The sequence below is a fragment of the Sparus aurata genome, chromosome 14, assembly GCF_900880675.1.
Source record: "Sparus aurata chromosome 14, fSpaAur1.1, whole genome shotgun sequence".
In the NCBI taxonomy this organism is placed as follows: domain Eukaryota; kingdom Metazoa; phylum Chordata; class Actinopteri; order Spariformes; family Sparidae; genus Sparus; species Sparus aurata.
The window spans coordinates 5,645,510-5,669,985 of NC_044200.1; the positions used below are offsets into that span (position 1 = coordinate 5,645,510).

General features: G+C 43.5%; 1 non-coding gene across 1 annotated transcript; it reads right to left on the reverse strand.

Annotated features, from left to right (window-relative positions):
• Nucleotides 1-22,068: 22,068 nt before the first annotated feature.
• Nucleotides 22,069-22,158, reverse strand: trnay-gua (transfer RNA tyrosine (anticodon GUA)). The gene is given in 2 exon segments: nucleotides 22,069-22,104; nucleotides 22,122-22,158. It is a non-coding gene; the product is annotated as a tRNA-Tyr (tRNA).
• Nucleotides 22,159-24,476: the final 2,318 nt, after the last annotated feature.

A 24,476-nucleotide genomic window follows, 5' to 3' on the forward strand; every position in this document is an offset into this window, starting at 1 on the left:
GAAATCGCCTCATGTTACTCAAGTGAGTTTGATTGCAGGACCTTTTGCCTACATTAAAGTTATTTTTGAGTTTGACCACGGGTTTTTTAACCCCCAACCTACCTAATGTTGGCTGCAAGATAGTGAGAAACCACCAGTGTTGGGAATAACGGCGTTAGAATAAACGGTGTTACTAGCGGCGTTACTTTTTTTCAGTATTGGGTAATCTAACTAATTACTATTTCCATCGTTAAAACGCTGTTACCGTTACCGACTATTAAATGTGGCACGTTACAAACTGAAACTGATCATTGAAGCTGTTGTCATCCGACTCGGCTCTCAGAGCTCTCGGAGCTGCAGAGCTGTTTTTTTTTTATTATTCTTTTTAGCTTGGTGAGGGAGGAGGGAGAGGCGGGACAACCGTATAAGTGATGGTGATTTGCTCTCTAAGGTAGAGTAAGAGTTCGTAAGCCAATCAGAGTCGGTTTACACACAAACCACACATGCAGACAGCAGCTTCACACACACAAACTAGCAGAGGTGAACTGCAGCAATGGCGAGTCCGGAGGGAAAGTTAGCGCTTTCAAAGTGGAAGTACAGACACTACTTTAATCTCCTTTGTCCACGTCCGTTGTAAGCAACTCTGATCTAATGAAGCATCTCTCAGTGGCACACGCTTCTACAAAACTAACACTGGCCAAAAACTCCGTTGTTGACACTGTTGATGATGACAGCAGGCCAGGAGTGGGCTGTGAGCTCCGCTAACAAAGAAGGACAGGGAGCTGTCTGAGCAGCTACAGCTGGATTTTTCTGCTCCAGCTTCACAAAAACTTGACACAGACTGAACTGAATGCAATGATAGGCAGGTATGTTGTTGAATACATGCTCCTGTTATCAACAGCTGACTCAGACTCTTTCAGAGCACTCACTGGCAAAATACCGGGAAGAGCAGGTGCCGGTCCGCCATGCAGAAATACATTTTCTAAATACATGGATACCAAGTATGCTAAAATGAATGCCGAGCTCAAAAGGGGGAATAATTAAAAGTAACGCAATAGTTACTTTTCCTGGTAACTAGTTACTTTTATAGTGGAGTAATTCCGTTACTTACTCAGTTACTTTTTGAAAGAAGTAACTAGTAACTATAACTAATTACTTTTTTAAAGTAACGTGCCCAACACTGGCAACCACCCAGGATGTCTGCTTTTCTGTTCAGTTTTGTCTCTGACCAAAATAACAGTCATGGAGTTCTGTTTCTTTCTTTTGTCCTCCGATGAACTTCTTTTTCTTCCAATCACTGCTCTGTATGTTCATAAAATAAAGCACACCCTCTCCCGTTCAGCAGGATTATAATACAAAAAAAAAAACAAACAGGTTGAGGAGTGAGTGATGATAAATCTGCTTTTTAATGACAGAAAACAAAGTCTGTGCTCTCCTTGACTCTGAGTCTTTATATCTCCAGAATGTGCCTTTGGCTGCCTCTTCACGAGCTCCCCAGCTCCACCAGCTGTCTGTGATCACTAACAGGGTCGCTCGTTAAACCAAAACACAGGCTTGTGTTCCTCTGCTGCAGCCTGTTAGTACAATTAACCACAGAAAGCCATATTTGTCTTCTGATATTTGTATTAAAAACATTTCTCCAAGAGGCATCAACACGACAAGCGCTGCTGAGAGGTGTTGGTCGGCGGTTGGAATTAGCTGAGCTTGAGCCCAGCAGACAGAGTGCGGTTAGCTGTCACTCAAAGTGAGGTCATGCCTCTAATCATGCATAACTTTACACCTTAATATAATTCAATTTTTCAAATAAAAGAAAACAAGTTAGTCGCATAAAAAATCACTCCAGTGCGGTTGGCACAAGCGGGGAATACGTTTTAGAGACCAAAGATGTTTTTTTTTGTGCTCGGCCGCTGCACAGTCTGGCATTTTAACATGGAGACTTACGGGGATTTAAGTGGCCATACGGTAAACAGCAGTTTTTGGTACTTCCACGTTGGCTTCATTTTTTATCCCCAGAGGTTGTTCCTTGGTCGGGAGAAGGCATCGACCAATGCAGTTGTTTTTTTTCAGGGCCAATACGGATAATTAGTAAATCAATGGGGCAGATAACAGATATTTGGAACTAATATACATATGGAGTAAAAATGAAAATCATAATTAAAATGTAAAATAACGAGTGATGAAATGTAACTAAGTGCAGTTTACTCAAGCACAGTAATTGAAGTACTAAACTTGCGTATTTCCTTCCTTTCATTCATACACTGATGGTGGTGGCTGCTGTACAAGGTACTGACGTTTGGGGTTCATTATCTTGCCCGAGGACACTTCAACATGCAGACCAGGGAAATCGAACCAGCAACATTTAGATAACCCGACGCTAGCTCTACCCCCTGTTCCACAGCCGCCCTGTAGTGACTTTCATCAGCACTCCCATGAAGAAATCTTTTCAAAAGCCGCACACATCTTGAATGCTAATGACCTCTTGAGCACATCAAGCTATGACACGTGTAACAGCCACCACGATTCCAACAATGGATTTTTAAATGCACGATTTTACTTCATGATATACTGAGTCGGAATACAGTTCATAAGCAAAGTAGAGCACAGAGCACTTTGGCACAGATTTTCCTTTTCTGAAGTGTAATTACTGTTAACTTTCACTTAATTGAGCCCAATTAGGTAATTACCATCCCATTGATGGAGCCGGGGTCACTGATTAGTGCACAGAGGGGTCGTAGTGAGCACATTACCATTACTCAGCCAGTGTCCCCCCAGAGACAACTACAGTGTTCTTAATTATCAGACATGATAATATAACGGTGGCAAGACAACTCGCTGTAGATAAATGGATAGTAGTGGAGACATTATGACAACACTTCCAAAAAGCCACTTTCTTAAGATTTAAAATTAAAGACGAAGACCAGTCAAAGTGCAACAAGTGGGGTGTTCATCCAGGATCGGGTTATGGTCTGGTCAAGTGCAGGGAAATAGTTAATGCTGAAATTTGAGTGACGGAAGGAGTGTCAATCATCTATTACACAGCTAGTTCATCCATATCCTCATCAAGACATGGGGTGGTATAAGATTTACGTGCCATAGTAAAATGAAGCAAAACCAATGCGTATCTGCGAGGCAGGACGACAGCCTGAACGTCTGCGGTGTGCTTTAGTAAACTGTCAGCGGTGGCTGCTGTGTGCACTGGCCTGAAGCGCATTGAGTTTATTGTAGTAAAACGCATGAATTAAAATCCAAAATAGGCAGCCAGTCATCTTAGCTGCGAGATTGTTTTGTAGTCTGAAATGACTGACAGTCACCCCTCCCCACCCACTCAGTGCTGCTGCGGCGTATAATGCAGTGATTGATGTGTGCATACAAGCAGAGCACAGATAGACAGACGTTTCAATCGAGCTGTGCGAGGAGGGGGAGGGGGGTGAGTAGAACTAAAGTGTGCGAGTGTCTGCCTCTTAAACTTTTCTCTGATGCTAAGATTGTAGCATAATGAAGTCGTAGAACTGTTTGACATCATGGTGCAGCCAGCGCATACCGCAGTCTAATCACCGAACTACACTGCTGTAAGATCTACTGACTGCTGTTTCAACACTGGCAGTTGTTTGTCATGTTCCACCGTAACAGCCCCTGACCTTGGGGTAGGTCGCCTAATTACTGGCATCACAGCAGGAGGGACGCTGCTGGGTACCCGAGGAGAGACTGTCATTACTGCGTGTGTGTGTGTGTGTGTATGAAGGAGTGAGGGAGGGAGAGAGAGAGAGCATGAGTGTTTCAGACAGCAGTCTGTCTGAGACAGCCGGCTTGGCTGCAGGGCCGGCCTGAGACGGTGTCCCTCCTCGACCAAACTGTGCCCTGTGCTGAAATGATGTCATGAAGGCGACTGGGGGGCATCGCGCCTTCTCTTAAAGTCTCAAAGTGTTCAGGTTTCAGTCCTTTCATAGCTATCAACATGCCTGTTGATCCAGTAGTAACCTCATTCAGTACGTCTACATGCACAGCTTAGTCGGATTACAGCCATAGTTCTGCTATGCTTCTCAATCAGACAACTGCAATTGTCCGAGTATACATGCCGGTGAGAAAATTATTGGATTTTCGGATATTGGCCGAAGCATGTCATACCCCCCGGTACGATAGGTGGTGCTGTACCCATTTCAACTAGTGTTAACAGAGCCACCTCCGGCTGACCTCTTCACGTCACCAGCAACGACAAACTCTGCCTCGGCATTTGAGAAGGATGGCGTAACGTTACGAAGAGCGAGACAAAGCTACATCTTTGTACATTCCGACTATGAGAAATCCGATCCGGTCTGATTTTAGTCAGACTAAGGTGTATGCATGCATCTTAAAAATCCAATCATAGTCGGACTAACCCAGTAATTCAGTTTTCTCAAGTGTCATGTAAACGCACTGATTGTTCACTAATTGCTCGCCTAAAGCCAAACAGATCAAAAGCTTTCCAACTATTGAGGCTTTTACTGTAAAGCAAAACAGTAATTGTACTCGCAACTGAGGTTCACAGTGGATTTTATCTGTGCTATGTTTAATAAATATGGTTCCACCCAACAGATTTTGAAAAAAGGATTCTGAAGGTTTTGGGATGGGTCCAGTAGATTGCCTCAGCTGACAGCTGTGACAGTCACAGTTGCAATGGCTGCAGCGTAATCCTTTGGGGCATCTCTGACCGCAAAGTTGCATCCACTAAACCTGCTTGTTCTTGCCACTGACAGGCTGAGGTTGTTACGGAAACGGGTAAATAAGACCCTATTTGTCACCAGAACCACAAGTCTCATTCAAGGGGAAAAGTCTTGTTCCGATTTCTCTTCAAGTGAGTTCTCAATGATATGGTGACACGTAATCCTTCAGTCTTCTACGACAAATGAAAATCACCAAACTCTGAGATGCAGTACAAGGTTTTCGTTGATACCTAAAAACATGAGGGAGTCGGTGAAACCTTCAGAACCAATATTATGTGAAGTGAGACAGTCATTATGCAACCACTCCCGCCCTTCCTCCTCTATCATTCCAGTAGAATCAAAAGATGCTACCGTCTGATTTAAGGTTAAAATGAAAATGTTTGTTGAAAACACAAGTTCAGGGCTAAACTTAACTTTGACTCATACAAGCCCAGTAATGGTAGGACTTCCATGTAAGTCATTGCTGCATTTGTTCATCCAACACGCTCGTGTTCTGTTGCCATCCAGGCAGCCATTGTTTCTCCATTCACTTTATTACAGCAGGAAATCAGTTGTCCGCATGTGCCATCCAGCCCCCACGTCTGCAGGGTGCTGTTCATCCAACCAAAGTTCTCATACTTCACACACTGCTCCTCCACACCCTCCGCTGGCTACTGGTGGCTGCTCGAAACAGATTCAAACCAGACGCAGCAGTGGGAGCCAGCTCAACAAAGAGTCTGGCTTTTTGCTGTTCTGGCTTCTGGCCTCGCAATTGGCATCCAAAACAACAGACATTTTACAAATCTTCCATCACAGACTGAAAACTCACGCGCCATCCAACCGGAATTACTCATCTTATTGTTTCTAAATGTCGCACTCAAAGCGGTTCTGCATGACGAAGTTGACGACCTTGCATGATTCTTGCGATTTTTTTTTGAGTTGCGTCTACACTGGATGCACTTAAGTCAGCCTGGATAAAAGCATCAGCTAAATAGATATGATGTTAATGTAATGATGCTTCTGCGATGTGTTTGTGTGCTGGTGAAAAAGCTCAGACAGCTGAGACGTCCAATCCAGCCGCAAAACAGTCCTGAATTAATGAGATAAGCTTGAAATTCAAGCACCGGTGCCCCGTCGGGCAGCCGACTCCTAAGCACCGAATTGTGAAGTTTCCCGCCAGCACCATGAATTATTTGCCTCCCGGGGCACAAGAATTGATTATTACTCCTGTCGCCCTCCTGCAGATATATTGTGCTCATTCTGGGTTGCAGGTTAGTAAATATCTTACTTACGGCGCCTTTCAGCTGTTTACTCCCTGAAATGGGGCTGCCGGGGTGCGTGTTAGCCCACTCGGATGACAGCGAGCCAAACAGACAGCTGTTCTCCTGCAACCAGCCAGCAGAGTCGGTGCGGTCGCAGCGTTTCCCACCCACAGCTCGCCTTCTCTTCCCTGTTTAGCTCTGAGCATCTATCAAAACACATTACAGGCTCCCGCGTGAGCGCCGCCGCAGCCCGCCCGCGTCGCTCGCTTCATGGTCTGACACAGTGTCTGTTGTGGTGCCCTTACCCTGGGCACCACGCAGACAGGCCACTCTGTGTGAAGTGTGTGTGTGTCTCTCCTCAGGGTGGTTCTGAGTTTATTCAGACTCTCTGGCTGGCTGAGCGATGGCCACAACCGGCGGACCTGAAGGCCCTGTCGACATGACGCCGCACACACTCTCCATACTGCCGGACAGACGCGCATATCTTAAGGAGGATAGTCTGTCACCATCCCTCCTGCCTTCCATAATCTTCCACTGAGCCACTGAACAAACATGACAAAGCTGACAGGCCATAGCTGTTGGGTGAGCATGTAATTCAAGTCTGGCTCTTCCTCTTACACACACACACACACACAGACTCACACACACACAGGCTGATTTGCAGGCATGGTGTCTCCAGTATATGCCGGGCTTGCTTTTGCTTTTATCGTCAAGGTCGCACAGCGAATCGTATAGCTTTTTTACACTTCGGGAGTGTGAGAAGCGCGAGCTGTAAAGCAGCGAGCTGACGAGGGGAAAAGCTTTTTTCAACATTCTCCCAGATTCTCTTTCAGTTTTTAAGCCTTACTTGAACCTCTCACCCACCGCGGAATATCTTCATTTCCCTCCACTTCCAAGTTAGCTTCCGATTGATTCCTCGAAAGCAGTTTCATTCAATCAGCATTAAATCGTTACATCATTCATTCCCACAGATCCGTAAGGGATTTAATATAACTGCTTAGATAGCTGATTGTTAAATATAATGAAAGAATAATCATTAAGGCAATTTCCTTTATAAGTGCACCATTAAAACACCTGTTCTGTCTTCTATTTGATGAGCAGGCATGATGCAAAATGTGTCATTACAACATGTACAGTGTTTCCATTCTGCTGCTCGGGGTCTCTGAATCAAATCGAAAAAATGTATGGGGTTGGATCGCGGGAGTTGTTGTCTTCATTGTCAAACAACCTCCATCCCCGGGGGAAAATCTGTCTACGTGACTCAGAGGAGATAGTGTTTCAAAGTTTTATTCATCTGGTGTTTGGCCACTTTTTGCCGACTCCCCTCCTCACTCTCCGACGTAGCACCTGATGTTTTCTAGGGAGTTTCGGGGAAGGAAACCCGATTTTCTCAGAGTCACAGTCAGGTCAGCAAAAACATATAACAAAGGTCTAGTTATTTTAATGCAGAAATGTGACATATTGTATCCTTAAAGCTCTAGCTAGGCTTGATTTTGAGTTTCATTCCCAATTCCTTAAAAAAAATGAAACTTCGGGGTGTCACGGTCCCCTCAGGATGAACTGTAATATACCGCCTACATGTGGTCTTGATTGAAGGGTGGGACTCAGCCGCAAATAGCAGCCATCTGCAGCTCCGAGGTATGAAAGTGCACTGTTTCAGCGGGGAGCTGCTGTAAAGGAGCCCAAACTCGAGTCGAGTTCAATAAAGGTCAGAAGTCGACAGCAGAGAAAAGTATTGAATTTCCCCTGCAAACAGTTAGCTTTCATGTCAACAATAGCCTCTCCGCTCTGTGTCCCATATCTCCCGCCTGCGTCTCCTGACTCACAGAAGAACGTCCCTCAGGGGAAACAGGAAGCCAGCAGCTGCACGCCACCATCTTTACATCCTGCTTCCACCCCTGCTACCTGATCGCCCCTTAATTTAAAGCTATTCAGACAGCACCCATTACTGTAACTCAGCCCTGTTCTTTTTTTTTTTTCACATGAGGTAACACCCACACAGAATGCTGATGACAGTCATTTTGGCTTTTCCTCAAATTTTGTACCATTTCCAAGTCTATAAAATGCACCTATGAGGCATTTTATTAAAATCAAAATAATTTCTTAGAACTAGCAGTAATTTATTCCCCCCTCTAATCTACTGAGCCAAAGGCCATTTTGTGAAGTGATCGTCCCAGCCGCACATAGCTGCAGCTCTGATTGGAAAAATGATGTTAGATGACCCTTATCTTCTCACTCATGCAGCCTAATTCTAATGCCAGAAGCCCGACCTACAAAGAGCTCTAGATATGTGTGGTCTATATACAGACACACACACAGCAGACGATAATGATTTCAGGTAAAGTCACTGGCGCTTCTCTACCCACCACCCACTCCATTACTGTGTTACTTAATACCTCCGCCCCCACACATGTTGCTGAGAACTGAGACATTATACTGGTGGGAAACCATTAAGAGGGGAACCTTCACAACAAAAAAACCCTTTCGTTTGTTTTGTTTTTTTTGGGGGGGGGGTTACACACTGAAAGTGTCCATTAAATTGGATAGACTGGGAAATTATTTAAATTTGTGAATTATAATTTCAAAATGTTTCTCCACAAGTGTTTTGTTAATCTCAGTGTAAGAATTCTGATAGTTGTTTCCAGCTCCAACTTCCAGCTTAGAAAATCAATACTATAGCACCATTGGTATCTTGTGTTCATCTGTGTTTCATCAGATGGTCTTGGTGGTTGCCAGTTTGTGGAAAAAAAACACAAGAAATGCTGAGCTGTACAGTGTGCGCCTAGCATACTGCACTGGCCAAATGTTAGCTAGTAGCATTACCAGTGTTAACGTTAGCTATTGTAAGTGACGCTAGCTAACGATTGAAGGGCAAATTGAATACCACATGTAGTGGCTGGATGTTATCAAAAACATCTCAAAAGAAGGGGAGTAAACCAATTGACTTTCTAGCTGTTACAACAGGATAGTTAATACACCTAAACCTTTTAGCTGCAGTGCCTCTATACTGTGATGTGCTCGTCACCTGATGAGGATGTTTAGGCCTACACCTTGCCTGTCACATTTAGCTTAAGCCTCAGTCTTTTCAGCACAATATCACGTAGTTGCCATCAAGTGCATTTCAAAAGGTAAGTTAGGATTAGGGGGAAGGGTTGGCTTGATTAGCTAGATAGCAATAACCAATACAACCTTCTAGCAGCCGTTGCTGCTGTTTTGCTAAGTTTAGGGAACTAAAAGTACTTTTCATATTTTCATATTTAAAAAAAAGTATCAAATGACTATGTGTGACGCTAAGAAAAGGGTTGCTTGTACCCACAGAGTATCAACTGCAAGCTCCAGTTTTCCTTAGGAGAACTTTAGTGTCTTTCATTTCATTGTTTTGGTGTATGGCCCACAACTTAACTGTTTACAGTTGTAGCGCTCACATCAACCTTGCTTCCAGCTACAGCAGGCAGCTTATTTCAGCACTACAGCTCTGATGAACCCTTGGTACACTACCCGAACAGCAGCAGACAAAATTAACAACTAGCTGGTGAGCATGGTAGAGCATTTAGTGGATATTTAACCAGAAATGTTTCTCAGGTGTTAGCAGAGAGTAAAACAGAGCCGAAAGGAGAGCCAATATTCGACAGTCAGATGAGCACAAACATAACAAATGGACGTTGTTCTGTATATACAGCTGTTTGTCGACCATCTTGGTCACCTTTATAGCGTTGTCATGCTAATTCCACATGAGACGGATCATAGATACGACTTGGCAACGGGAGATATTCTAGTCCGCTCAGCGATGAGCCAGAAAGCTAATGCTATGCTAGCAAGATTCAAAGTCAATAACATTGCATACGGTTGACAAACAGTAAATATAATTTGACAGTATGCTAGCTAACATGAATAGCTAGCTAACCAGTCATGTCATTGTCCCCAAATCAATAGCAAGATTTCCACGAACAAATGACCGGCCGTGTGTAACGTTACTGTGGCCGCAGCCTGAAGCAGAGAGCTGAACAGCGAACGGGATGTGAGATTATTTGCATATCAGCAAATTTAGAGGGGAAGTGTACTTTCTGCAGCTTGTGTGTTACAGTCGCCACCCTGTGGTGTTCAGAGGATAAGACACTGAAGGACTGACGGACTGAACTCAGTGCTGGAAATAAAATATTCAGATTTGATAAGCCAGCTAGCGCATTGATTTACAGCGGTGAACAGTCAATTTGACTGGAACAGCCAATCAGAATCGAGTATTCACCCAGACCATGGTATAACATTCATTATTCACACAGCCACTATATTGCCATTAAAACATACATGGGTTATTTTGAAGATATTATATGTATGATTTCTGCATAAATGTCTAAAAAAGACTTGTATTTTGTTGAGCTGTGTTTTTACATTTTCCTAAATGTTTCCAGCAGACCCACAGAAATCTACACATTAGGGCATCTTATTTGGTCGTCCGTCGCTATAACTTCGAGGAGAGAGTAAGGAAGTCAGCGAATGAGACTAAACATAACGTGACTAAAACTTTAAAACATTACCCCAAGCCTGAATATTCATGTGTGAGTCGTCAGCATCACTGGCTGTTTAATGGTGTGTTCACCACCAGTGAAGCGAAATATAGCAACACATTCGCATGAGATGATTACTGTTTATTCAGCCCCAATAGACAGATTATTGAGCGTAAACATGAGCTAGTGAACAATGTCCCACACCAAATGTGTGTGTATTAGTTTGTTTGAGCATCCTCAACCTCTATCTGAACTCAGCACTCACCAGAGGTTCCAGTTCTCTCTCTTCTTTTTCTCCTCTCCTCTCTGGAAAGACAACATTCATGAAGTAAAGTACGTTTTCCCTCCAGTGCCAGTTAGCAGTCAGCGTTACAGTCATGAAGACCCATAAATTGAGATCTCCTCTGCAGATCGCTGCTGCTATCAGGTTGATAAATTGTAATAAATAGTTTTAAAAAGGTTAGCAGGGCATTGTGGGAAATGCAGGCGCCAGGTTTTGACAAGGAAGAAGAATGCATGCAATCTATCCCTGCTACATCAATTTTTATCCTTTTCAATCAAAGCTGTCCATCATGAGTTATGTTATAGGGTTGTTTTGCTAAATCAGTGGCGTATTCTTTTGAGGTAGGCTCAAAGGAGAAACACAGGCTGGCAGCTAAGCTCTGTCTATAGAAATAGAAAGGATCAGCAGGTGCGGAGTCATTTGTCAGCTTTCCAATCAGGGCACATTGTCTCATATTGTAGCTTCGAGAACAAGTTGTAAACACAATGAAGCAGGAAACAAATCAAGCAGACAGCTCAGATAGTGACATACTTGGCAGAGATGGATTGTCAGGATTGTGGTGAGCAGAGAGCAAACAAGAGGGGATGCTGCCAGTGTTCAAGAGTGCAAAAGACAGATGTTAGGCACTGTTAATAAAATCAGTGTAAATACAATCCAGCACATTTTATATTGTCTAAACATTGTCTAAGAGCTGCTAACTGAATATCGTTGTTTCTGAAACAATGACAATAAACATCTATTCCATCTTTTCTATTATATTCTTAAATCTTTTGTCATTATAGGCAACTGGACTACTTTTAGTTTCTTGAAGACGTTTCACCTCTCATTCAAGAGGCCTCTTCAGTTCTAACCAACTGGCGGGGAGTTGCAGGCTTTTAAACCCTGTGTGGGAGTGTCCTTACAGAGCCGCCAAGGACGCGTGTGAGCACTGAGTTTCAGGGTCGTTAGGGCCACTTGTGGGTCGTTGACTTCATGTGGGTTGCTAGGGCTAGGTGTTGTCCCTGTGGCTGTCTGGGGAGGGAACTCAGTACTGCATTGGAGGTGGGTGATGAGTAATGTCGCAGGCCACCTCCTCTGTTCGAAGACGGTCGTTCCAGTTTGACATAGATGGATTCATTTACTCCTCTTTCAAACCATCTGTCTTTTCTGGCCAAGATGTTTAACATCGTTGTCCTTAGATGATTTTTTTTCCCCCAATGTGTAATGTCAATGTCTGGTGTAAATTCACTCTGACTCTCTCTGTACATCTCTTCTTCTGTCACATCCGTCTTTCTCAGTTAACCAAACGGACAGTGTCGGATTACAAACACTTCCCACCTCCTCATTATCCTATTTTCCTCTCTCACCATGGCTTCTTTCTACTTTCTTGAAGAGAAATGGTGTGAGAGAGTAAGAGAGGGAGGGGGACATGTATAAAATAAAATGGCGGGAGCCGTTGGCGGTTGCATCGGCCCCCTCTGTTTCCCAGCGTATTCACACCTCAGATTGTGTGAAAGCGAGAGAAATGGGGAAAGACAGAAATCACACCCGCAGCCTCCCACCCTCCACCTCCCTCTCCACCCACTCTGCCTGCAGATATTGGATTCAGCTTGGAAAGTTTTTGCTTGCTCGTGTGATCCCACAGCACCCCTTCCTGGGATTGAGTGGCGTGCCGTTTGTGTGTGTGTTGGCTGGTGTGTGTGTGTTAGAAGGGCAGCCTCCAGTGCTCCCGCCTATCAAAGCGTTTCTATAGCAACGTCCAAAAAGAGTTTAGCAGGTATGAGGACGCTGAGGCTCAGAGGAGCTCTTCCCTCGTGGCCTCGGAGTAAACTGTCCGACTCTGGGTGACTTTAATGAGACGGGTGGAGGTTTGATGGAGGCCTGTCATGGAGCGTTAGCCGAGTGGCTCCCGGGGGGGGGGGAGAGGGACACGCCGTTGGAAGAGTGACAGAAAAATGAAAGATTGATAAATGGCTCTCAACTGTGACCTTTGAAGGCATGATTTGAATAAGGCCTGGGTAATAATTCATTTTTATTCAAATCATGGTGCAGGAACAGTGATATGATGTAGACTAAATTAAAACGAGCAGAGTCACCGAATAATGACTTAAATCTCAAGCAATTGACTATCAGCTGAGACCAGCCCCACTGACACCTGACACAGCACTTAGAACAGGAACCACAACAACAAAAAATATCAATTTAACTACATTGCCTACTCAACCAATTGTAGAAGTAGGGGTTTCACCAACTAGTCAACTAGTCGACTACTATTGATATACACACATACATATACATATAGATTATTATTTTTTATTTTTTTTGGAGCTGCTCATCCCGTTCTCACTCACTTAAGACAGCGCACCCATCAGTGATTAGCATGATGTTATATACTGTGGATGGCGGTGTGGTTTTTTGTCCAGTGGAACAACAAACGAAGAAGTGGAGGAGGACCATTTAGTGTTTGTCGTGGTCAGGCCATGTAGTTATTTCGTCATGTGATTCATTGGGGACTTTTTCCCAAAAGATGACCTTGTGAATGACGCGTCAGTGAGATGGTTTAAAAAGCCTCACAACCCCCACCAAATGACTAAATTTCACTGTCAGAATTTGGGCAGTTTGGTCCAATGAAGTTTGGTGAGTCTAGAAGAGCTGCCGGATTACATTTTATCCCCATCCCAGTTAGCTCAGCGCTAAACCAGAAGTCGGCGGAAGTCTTGAGTGCTATGCTCTTTGGCGCCCCAGCTGGACAGCCACTGCCCCAATTAAAGTCTGATTCTGTGGGAAACACTGCTGACAACTAGTTGGCGCTGTACGCAGCAGTCAACTCGTTATGGACAAAATGGCGCCTTTTGCAGCACAAGACGCTGACCTGCAGCTAAAGGCTCCAGCTGAACAGGCTCAACATTCATGCATATAGAACTTCATGAAAATGACACCAATTACACAGTTAAGTGTTGTGTACAGCTGTACCGAAGTACAAAAGGAGCGTGACTGACCATCCAGAGATGAAACACGGGCTGCCAACAGCTAGCACCGGCAGGAACATTAGCAGACAAGCTGTCAACCAGCAGCGATCAAGCCTCCTACCCGCCGACGGTGACGCCCGAGTTCTTTTCAACGCCACCAAAAAGATGGAGCGTTTGGCTGTCATGTTAAACCGTGTTTAATGTAAAACTCTATACATTGTGCTGAACATAGATGCAGGGTGCCAAAACACTCTGTGCAAGGCTGTCATTTATGTCCATCATCCTTTGTCTGCATCTTTTGTTGTCAAATAACCAGATCGCTATTTATTTCCTTGTTATGTTCATAAAATGCGATCCTACGTAATGTGACATGTAACAGTGGAGTGCTTGAACTTTCTGCATTACAAAATACAATTCTCATTGTTTGCCAGAACTCCTCTCTCTGCCTCTTTCTTACATAACGACTAGTCGACTGCTATTATGAAAAACAGCTTGTAAAATCTAGTAGTCGTGAAAGCCCTATAGGTAGAAGCACAAATGTAATAAAGACTACCTGAGCAAGTTAACAGTACCAGGCAGGCATGATGCATGGAGGATGGATTGGAACTGCTTCCCACGTGTGAGGTCACAGAGACGTGTCCTGTTATCAAGGCATCAGAAGGACACTGAGATTGGGCCACGCTTTCCCTTTTTACATTCAGTGCTTTTCACAGGGGCAGATTCACCACTTGAAATTATGAATAATTTTCTAAACCTTGGGTCCTTCATGTCAAACTTAAACATGAGCAGGCTTTTCATCTCGAGCTGCCTGGTGGGCCTGGTGAGTGTGCGGGCCGCACAAGGACAAGGACTGGGAGGGTTTTAGCTTCCAGAGAATTGTACACAGATGCTTACATCCCTGGGCTGTGCATTATCATTCTGTAACATGAGGTGACGGTGGTGAATGAATGGCATGATCAGGATTTTGTCATGTTATCTCTGTGCATTCACACTGCCATCAATAAAATGCACCTGCCTTGGTTGTTCATAGCTTTTACCTGCCCACACTGATCGTCCACATGACACCACACACCGTCTGCACATTGAATACCAGGATTCATCTATGAAGAGAGTGCTTGTCAAAAGCGCAAGAGGCAATCCAAGCAATCCGAGCATTTGCCCGCTGAAGTCGGTTATCATGATGAACTGCAGTCAGGTAAAGGCCCTGGTGAGGACGACAAGGATGCAGATGAACATCCCCGAGACACTTCCTGGCAGTTTGTTAGAGTCTTTTCTTTTGTGGACCAACAAGGTGGCTGGTCTCAGGCAATCATGCAAGTAAAGACGGGCGATGGGATGTGGAGGTCCTGTACTGATGTGGGTACATGTGGTCTGCAGTCATGCGGCCAAATCCTCGCAAACATTGGAGAGGAAATGTGAAATGAACATTCTGCTCAGGGCCAACAGCTCTGGGGGAACACATCTGTGTCATTGTCCTGTGTGATAAAGCCGCACATTTGAGAGCGGCTTTTTATTTTGACCGGTCCAAAGCAAACCTGTGCACCAATCATGCTGTTTAATCAGCATGTCGACATGCCACACCTGTCAGGTGGATGGGTTTTTCTTGGCAAAGGACAAGCGCTAACTGCCAGATCAAATCTGAGAGAGGTCATTCTTTAATGTGCATCATACAAGTCTCAACTTGTGGAGGCTAAAGAAAAAGTGTAAAGTTTAAATTCGTTGTTGTTGAGAGAAAATATCCAAAAAGGTTTATTCCGGTAATCAGGCAAGGGTTAAATGATCAATTAGAGAGAGAATTACAGCGATCAGGCAGAGAATCAGAGTCCAGGGAGTCAGGTAAAGCTTCAGACGGGCAGGATCAGGAGTCAGGTGATGCATGCTGGGAAGCTTAATGTGGTGCCAAAAGAAAGTCTAACAACTCTGGAAAGGGAATGGGCCAGCATAGGGCTGGATCCAATCAGAGGGAATGGGAAGCAGGTGGGTGAGGGGTCGGGGGTTACTGGAGAGCAGGAGGGAGTCACAGGTTCTGAAATGACATTAGAGCTGACATTTTCCCCCTTTTTTTCATTGCTTTATTAGTTTCACTTGTTTCTCATTACTCTTCCCTCCCTCGTATATTTAAATCTGTGTCTCTTTGTCAGAGGATCTGATTTCGTTCTCATGTCAGACCTGTGTCTCCTGAGTTTCTCATGTGTTTCCTGGTCCTGTCATCCCATCGTGTTTTACCGCCATTTTCTGCCTCTTTCCTACGGTGTTGTTTGTTGTGTTTTGTATTTATGGACTTACGGAGCTATCATTAAAGCACATTTTTTGTGTCCTACCTACCTATCTCATGTTTGCCTTTGAATCATCACCCCCTTTTTGTTAACCATTACAAATCAAACTTTTGTGAAATGCAGTTATTTGATGATACGCACCACTTAAGCACACGATGAATTGAAATGAGAAGAGCTTTAAAGGGTTATTCCAATGATTTAGTATTGTATTTAAAAGATGGTTGATTCACGAGAAATTGGATTTAGAGAAAATTGTTCAAATCTGAGCAGCAGAGACCAAAATACCTCGACTATCCTGGCCTAATGTGTTTCAAGTTCCAAAACACTAGGTCCTACATTTCTCACAGTGCAATTTAAATCATTTCATTCGACCCTGCTTGCCTTCTACGGTAAATTCTCTCATCTTTCAAACACCACATCCCCATCTGGTAAAACAGGCTTTTGCTTGGAAGTGAGGTCTCAACTCAAAGCGGAGATGAAATACATGAGAGTTATATTTTGAATCCTTTTACAGCTCCTGGGAGTCACCGAAAACACGATGTGTAATCTGAGCTTCATATTATTTTATCCTGAAAATCGGATTTTAATACCTTTATAGATTTAAATGATATTATTTTTACATAAATAAAAAGCACTTTCACTTCTACCAGCACCAATGCTACTAACAATAAAAAAACACAGTAACTGATCAAAAAAATCGCTGTGTGAAGTCTCACATAAATAATGCCATCTTGCCTGGAGCATGGAATATATATTTTCAAGCATAGCTAATATTTACCACACTCCTAATCACCCACAGTGTATGCATCCCCATATGTGCGAGCTTGGCGGAAAGCCAGAGTATGTAAACAGTCCTACCAGGGGCTGAGTGTGCACACTGCATACATCACAGACAAAAGACGCCCAAAACACTGACAGGTCCAGTAATTGCATTCAGTGGATCATAAAATTGCACGGATTGCATCATTCTTGCCCCGATGACAGGGGGGGAGGCGAGGGGATGCGGCCCGGCCTGGGTTTGAATGCACGCCGCGTTCCAATGCAGTTTGGCTTAATTAAAAAACCGAGGGGTTTGCATAGCAATGCGTCACCTCGCCGCTGGCCTTCACCACAAGTCTACCGCATGAGGAGTTTCATGGGGCTATTTACTTTTCTGGGTGATATTTTCACCTCCAGCTCATGCCCAGAGACCCTATTAATTGCCGACTCCCTCATCTGTGTAAACACGGTGGACACACATGGATGTTTGCGATGCAGAATTATTTTGTCCACTGCAAGTGCTGTTTCCCCAGAGAGAGAGAGAGAGAAGAGAGCAGCCAAAGCCTGTGAGTGTGTGTGAGTGTGTGTGTTTAGAACACAGCTGTTTACCTTGACCCAGAAACCAGTCACAATTACACTCAAGAACAAGGAGAATCTCGTTAAAGACGGACCGTGGTGAACGTTTGCTCGTTCAGCCGAGCATCATCCTCTGAGCACATGAATTAACATTCAGCATGGAGTATGAGTGTGATATTGATCATTGTATTGATCAAAGAATATCATGTATTCAGACTCCATCAGTCGTTTTTACATGCAAGACTTAACATTTTCACTCACAACAAGCTGCAGCCAAGACAGCCATGGCAGTGATTCTGCTCATTCCTAATGAGTGTGTGATACAAGCTAACTACATTTGTTCCCAGTCCTAAAGGTCTTTTAATCTGTGACTGACATTAAAGTGATCAGTTAAACGTACCACAAGGAGCCTTAAACTGGTTAGAAAACAGCCTCGATTTAATGGTGATGCATTTATATGAGCTACATAAGCAAACAGGACCATCAGTGAGATGATTCTGTACAGTGATTATAGTTATCCTTATTGCTCAGAGTCCAACTTCTTCAATTCCATTGAATAAATCATGAAGTTAAAACAGTTTCTAATGGTGGAGTGCTGAGGGTGACTTGAGGAATTCTGAGGAAAGAAAACGTTACTTTGTTTCACCCGTGTCATCTTTTGTCCGCAGGGATTGAATACATAAAATAAATAAAAAGCTTTGAATTATTATGCAATTCATCACAGTGATTTAGTCTTATAAGATCCTTAGCCACCAGGACCTTACTGATTTGAAAGGTAATAAATGATTGAGCTAAATGCTAATGTCAGCATGCTATCTCTCGACTGTCATAACTGGATCCATTTGGTCCAATACGATTTGGAAAGGCTACAAGAGCAGCACTATCAAATAATATTATCCCTCTTAAACCAGAAGTTAGTCAGCTCGGTCAGCGGCAGTCTCTAGTGCGCACGCTCTGTGGGCCGCACAACATGGAAGATTATGAGTATTTTCATTCCCCGCACCGCCTCCAATGTTCTGACCAGATTTAATATAATGTCTTGGTCACTATCAGATCTGAGTAGCTGCCTGATCTGAGTATCCATCTGCCCTGTCGTAGTATAGCATATTTCCTGATTTTGTGTAATTGCGTATTGCGTATTGCAAATAAGTCTTTAGAGCCCCCCCGACTTGTATACGATTAGCATTATTCTTTGAGAAACTTTATGCAAAAAGAACTACACTACGTGATAGCACTACATGAAAAGTCAGGAGATCAACCAAAGTCATGAGGATTCATCCTCTGGGAACAATGAATACCAGTGGAAAATGGTAATCATACAATAGCTGTTGGGATGTTTCAGTCTGGACCAAAGCTGTGGTCCGGCCACCAGTGCTATCCCTAAATAACTGTCACCACCAACTTGTAAAAACACATCGGTGAAACACATTATTCCACTGGATAACTAACATGTTCCATCATTATCAAGAACATGAACATTATATAGTTCATCTATGTAGTAGGATCATTTTACTTTTCCTCCTACCTCTGACAAAAGTAACAAATGAATGGACGTGTGATGACTTGCTCATTGTGTTGCAGATTGATATTATAAACATACTGGAAGTTAATGAGCTCTTCAGTTCCTCTATATCCCATGCTGCCTCTCTGAACTGTAATCCCCAGCATGCTTTGCATGTTTTATTCAAAGCTGCACTATGGGAGGTGAACGAGGGGATGGCTCACGCCGTCTCTCACATACTGCTTTCATGGTGCGGTGGCGATATGCATTTTAAAGACAGTTAACTGCACAGGGACAAAAAAGAAAATGAGCCTTATTATTCATATTATTTTATTCCAGTTATTCATAATTGCGTTTATATACATTGTGACAAATAATCTGGGACACACAGATTTCTTTATAAAACACGTTGCTCTGGACGATAACACGCAGCATCATGTTTTATTGGTTCCTGTGACATTTCTCTGACAGGAGATGCTTCCTGACCTTTATGTCTCCCGTCTATTCTTTCTATGCATGTGGAACAAAATGATTATGGTTATTAATCGTATGGAACTCTTATTATCCTCGAGGTTGTTCCTTGCCGTGATTATGGTACTTCAGTGTTAGACACATTATCTGGAGAGGTGAGGGAGAGGTCACATAAAGAGCTGCCTCCAGCCTTCTGTGTCCGGTCGCGTCTCTCTCTCTCTCTCTCTGCCTGGTCGATCAGATGTGTCTCATTTTTCACATCACGTTGCAATCCGCTCACACAGGGACAATAAAGACTTTTTAATACAGGTCGACTGCAGCAGAGAGCCCCTTTTAACCTCAGTCATCGCAACCGTATTGGTTTTATCAGTTCCGTTTTAATGAGATCAATTTCGGCTGTCATTGAATTCCTGGCCTGGTTAAAGCTAGTGAAATGCTCTCCCTGTTCCCCAAAACTGCACGTTGAAAGTGTTTGACTTTCCCAGCATGTGATGATATTTTAATTGATATGTTAATGATTAGATTCAGAAGGCAAAGCGGTGCAGTGGTCTGCCGCACAACAGGAAACCCCTGGCTCTGAATCCACAGGCCCTCTCTGTGAGAGCTTTACTTGTCCTGCGAGGAAGCCAGAGGCAGCTGAAAAAGCTCTCTGGGATTATGTGCCCAACGTTCAGTGAGTTGCCAAACGTGAGATTGAGGGTGCTCCTGGTTCTAGATGTAATAGTCCTGTTGGTATTGCCCATCGACAATATTATGTGACCCAACTGGGACTCTTACACGGCTCGGTTTAATCATAAGCACAAAAGATGAACAAATGTGTTGGAAAATAAGATAAAAGGCTAAAATCCTGTGGACATGCCAACTTTTGGAAAAAAATCATCCAATTACCAGACGTAAAAGTCTGTGATTTTGTTCTGCTAACGGCAGGAGGAAGCTCATTAAGATCATGATTATGTTGTTGAGAAACTAAAAACACAGCCTGGGTCAGTTTTAGATGAATTCAAGCTGTATTTTGCTCCGAAGTGCAACAAAAATGTTTTGAAATCACAACCAATGCTTGCCTCCAAGTATCTCCTTCTCCATGCCAGTGGAAGCCGAGGCTCATGGGCATTGCAAGTCATTTGAGCTGTCCGACCGTCAAAATGACAAACGCGATTTCTCAGAAAACAAAGCGGGAGCTGCCCCGGCCATAGCATAAAAGCTATGCGATCGTTAAATGATCTTGTAGGGCCTTGTGTTTGTTTTCTGTTTCCAGTAACATTGAGGATATTGTTTAATTAAAGGGCTGAAATTGGAAAAACAGAACAGGAGAGAAACACCTCCGGGACGAGCGCCAACTCCCACTTCGAAGGCAAGGCAGGTTTATTTATGTAGCGCCATTCAGATTCAAGGCAATTCAAAGTGCTGTTACAGAGACATAGAAATGCATTAAGATAAGGCATTAATACATTACATAGCAGAAATTAGTTACAGATATATATATATTTTTAAAAAATGCGTGGAACTATAGAAAGTGATTTTGGACACAGCCCAGTTCTCTGAATATATCTACCCACGTAAGCCCTCACAGGATGTGCCGGCGTAGATAATGCATGGATGGATGAATATATTATTTACTTTGACAGTTAAGGCACCCTGCGGATTTTTTTTCCGACCACTCTTGAGGCTATAAAGCAATGTTTTTGATGAGCAGGCGCCGCGCTGCTTATATTTTCTCCTAACAGCACATAAAATAATACTGCAGATGAAAATATTACAAGGAGCAGCTCATCAAAAAATGTGAAAAATTCATTGAAAAGCCATCGTCTACCGGCTCGTGTTCTGATGGAAAGTCATCTGTAGTTTTATAGTCCACAAAACATTCCTGGAGCTTCACGACAAAACGACGTCGCAGCGCTCACCCAAACGACTGGAGCCGATGGGGATTCAAAAAATTTAAAAGCGTGCAAAAAAAAGAAAGTGAAACACAGAATGGCTCCATACAGCTCGTCAGGTGTCACCCAAGTCTCCAGAAGCTGACTTGTAAAGATGTCATTTACACCGTCAAGGCCCGGTCGAGCTCATGCACCCACTTCAGACAGGGTGGGTGTTTGTGTGTACTATGAAACTTCAGGTGAACTTTCCATCAGCACGCGGGTGAGTAGATGATGACTTTTCGATGAATGTTGAAATTTTTGACGAGCTTTTCCTTTAATATTTTCATCTAGAGAATTATTTTACGTACTGGCGGGGGACAATACAAACGATACAGCGCTTGCTCATCAAAACATCGCTTCATAGCATCAAAAGCGGTCAAAAAGGTTTTTTTTGCTTTTTGGCATAGACACCTTTATTAAGCAGTAGACAGATAGGAAATATGGGAGAGAGAGGGGGATGTGACATGCAGCAAAGGACCTCCAGCCAGAATCGAACAGGGGTCGGCTGCGTTTATGGCATGCGCTCTAACCACTCAACCACCTGCGCGCCCACAAAAAGTTTTTTTTTTTACTACATTTTAAAAGCAGTCCCCATCTACTCCAGGTGTTTGGGAGAACGCTGCAGCGCTGTTTCGCTGTGAAGCTCCAGGAATGTTTTGTGGGCTACGAAACTTCACCTGCAGAAAACCTCCATCAGCATGGAGGTGACGAGAAACAATGCATTTAAATTTCGCAGACGCTTTTTGATCCAAAGCGACTTATGATTACTGAAGGCGGTGGCTGCCATGCGAGGTGCCGACCAGCACATCAGGAGCAGTTTGGGGTTCAGTGTCTTGTCCAAGGATACTTCGACACACAGACCAGGGGAATCAAATCAGCGACCTTCAGAGTCACAGCAGCCCTCAAAAGTGTCTCCTTCGAGCCGGATTCAAACCGGCGATCTAAGGATTTCAGCAGCATATGCCTCTACAGTCCTCCGCTCTACCAACTCAGCTATCAAAGGGAGCTGATGAATACATTTCAATTTTTGGGTCAAATGTTCCTTTAAGCAATGTACCTATGTGTGAAATCAAAGTGGGTTCGCTGCCGTGAGTCAAAACTGGAAGCTGTTTCGGATTTTTTCTTGAGCATTTCCAGTGCCTGATCTCGAGCCGAAGCAGCTGCCCCGCTTCTTACTACACGATGGACCCATTTCCTGCCGGTTCCTTCCAGAACCGAACTGATTTATGTAAAGAGTCATTTCCTTTACGGAAAAGCGGCTATTTTGCTGTTACCCTCCAAATCATTTATGTATATTCACTTCATGGCCTGCAGCCTCCTCCTCTATGGCTGATACTGAATTTGCCATACCTCATCACAGGCTATACAGCGCAGGAGACACTTATTTTCTTAACATCAATTGACAATTAACAAAGACTTCGTAACAGGCTGCTATTTTTCTCCTCAGAACCGTCTTCAGAACGTCTTTCTCTGCCACAGTAAAGATAACATGAAAACAAATGCAGAGCCGCAGAACAAAAGCAATTGCTCTCTTTTCATTCGACGAGGAAGACAAAAGAATTATTGACAGGCACAGACGAACGGGCCGGGTTTCACACACTTCTCCGGGTTTTTTTCAACCAAACACTGCGCGCAGACCGAGCACCGCAGGCAGAGCGCCCGTGGCAGCCATCTGCTTTTTCATGAATTTATCTAATATTGCAGCATTCGGAGGTAATGAAAGCCAGACAGACTCTTGGGAAGGAATACACAACAACCTTGTTCCGAGCAATTTGTCTCCATTTAAAAAAAAAAAAAAGAGAAAAAAATCCCCCTTCAACGGGACGCTCGGTGAATAAATCAAACCGCGATCGAACATCCTTCATGCCAGACGCCCACGTGCGCTTTGTTCATTCCTTGCAGCCATTTAATAAAACAAAAGGCTTCTCTGCAACCTTTGAGTGTTGCGATTTCCATGGAAACCACATGCACCGCGGCCATAAGGTTTCGTCTGAACGCAGCCCGGATTTCAGAGAGGGTTGCGGTGAAGCGCGGCTGAGGAGGACGCGCCTGTGAAAGGAAACACAAAATAAACATGCTTCATATTTAACAGGATGATGAGATGAATTGTAAAAGAACGCAAAGACGTGGGAGAGAAAAGAAGAAAGATTTAACGTTGTCTTTATTCCATTTCATGTCACAATGGCCTGGAGGAAGTTCAGTCTTAACAGAATTCATATTCAAGGTTTGACCTCACCCTCGCGGTTTGAATAATGTCACGTTGAGTCCATGTGTAAGTGCATTTCCTTATTGTGAGTAATCCTGCGTTTGTGACATTTAGGCCCAATCAAAGAGACTGATGGTCTGCAAATTGCCTATAAACACTGTGAACGACCGCCCCTTTTAAGGATGCTTCTTTCATACCGGAGCATGACACCATCACTTGTTATAAAAGGACTTGTGGAATGTGAACAAATAAAGGTTTCTCCTACATTCCTTGCAGTCATTCGGCCCAAAATACATTTCTGATCCGCTGCCACGTTATGAACCATCCAGACCTCAGAGGCCGTCAGGTGCAGGTCTGCTTTCAGTTCCTACAGTCAGAGCTAAACATGGAGAAGCAGTGTTGAGTTATTATGCGCCACATATCTGGATCAAACCCTTTAAATCAAGACTGAAGACCTTTCTGTTGCTACAGCCTCGCTGAAGCTTCAAACCGCACTGTGGCTTTCTATTCTGTCCATTTTAAAACCTATTCCATTTTAGCTTAATTTCCCAACCTAGCTTGTTTGAATGTTTTAATGGTTTGTTTCTCAGTGGAATCGGTGTTTTTCCTACTTGTTTCTAATGTATTTCAAATGCAGTTTTTGAGCCAGGGCACGACAGGAAACAGAAAACTGTATTACATTTTCCAGGTTATTCTACGGATAGTCGATGTATTTTGGAAGTACACAAAATATTCCTAATTCCTAATTACAAAATTATACTGTGAAGTTCCATGTGCAATGTAAAATAACAAAAACTTTAACTGCGATAGATGATAGAATGTCCATTTTTGTGTACAGAAAATGTATTGTAAATAAAGTTTTTCATTCAAAATGTTAAAGGCAATGTTAAAACTGTATTCAGTTTATTCACTCAGATAAAATTAATGACAATCAGCACTTTAGCAGCTTCACTATGAAGACACCGGGAACAACACTGTGTTGGAGAGACATTGCTTTTGTCTAATTCTGAGGGTTTGTTCTATTAACAGAGTACATGTTGAGTCTGAGATCAACATTCAGTGAGACAGACCAAATACATTCACATTACTAACTACATGCATATAATATATCATAG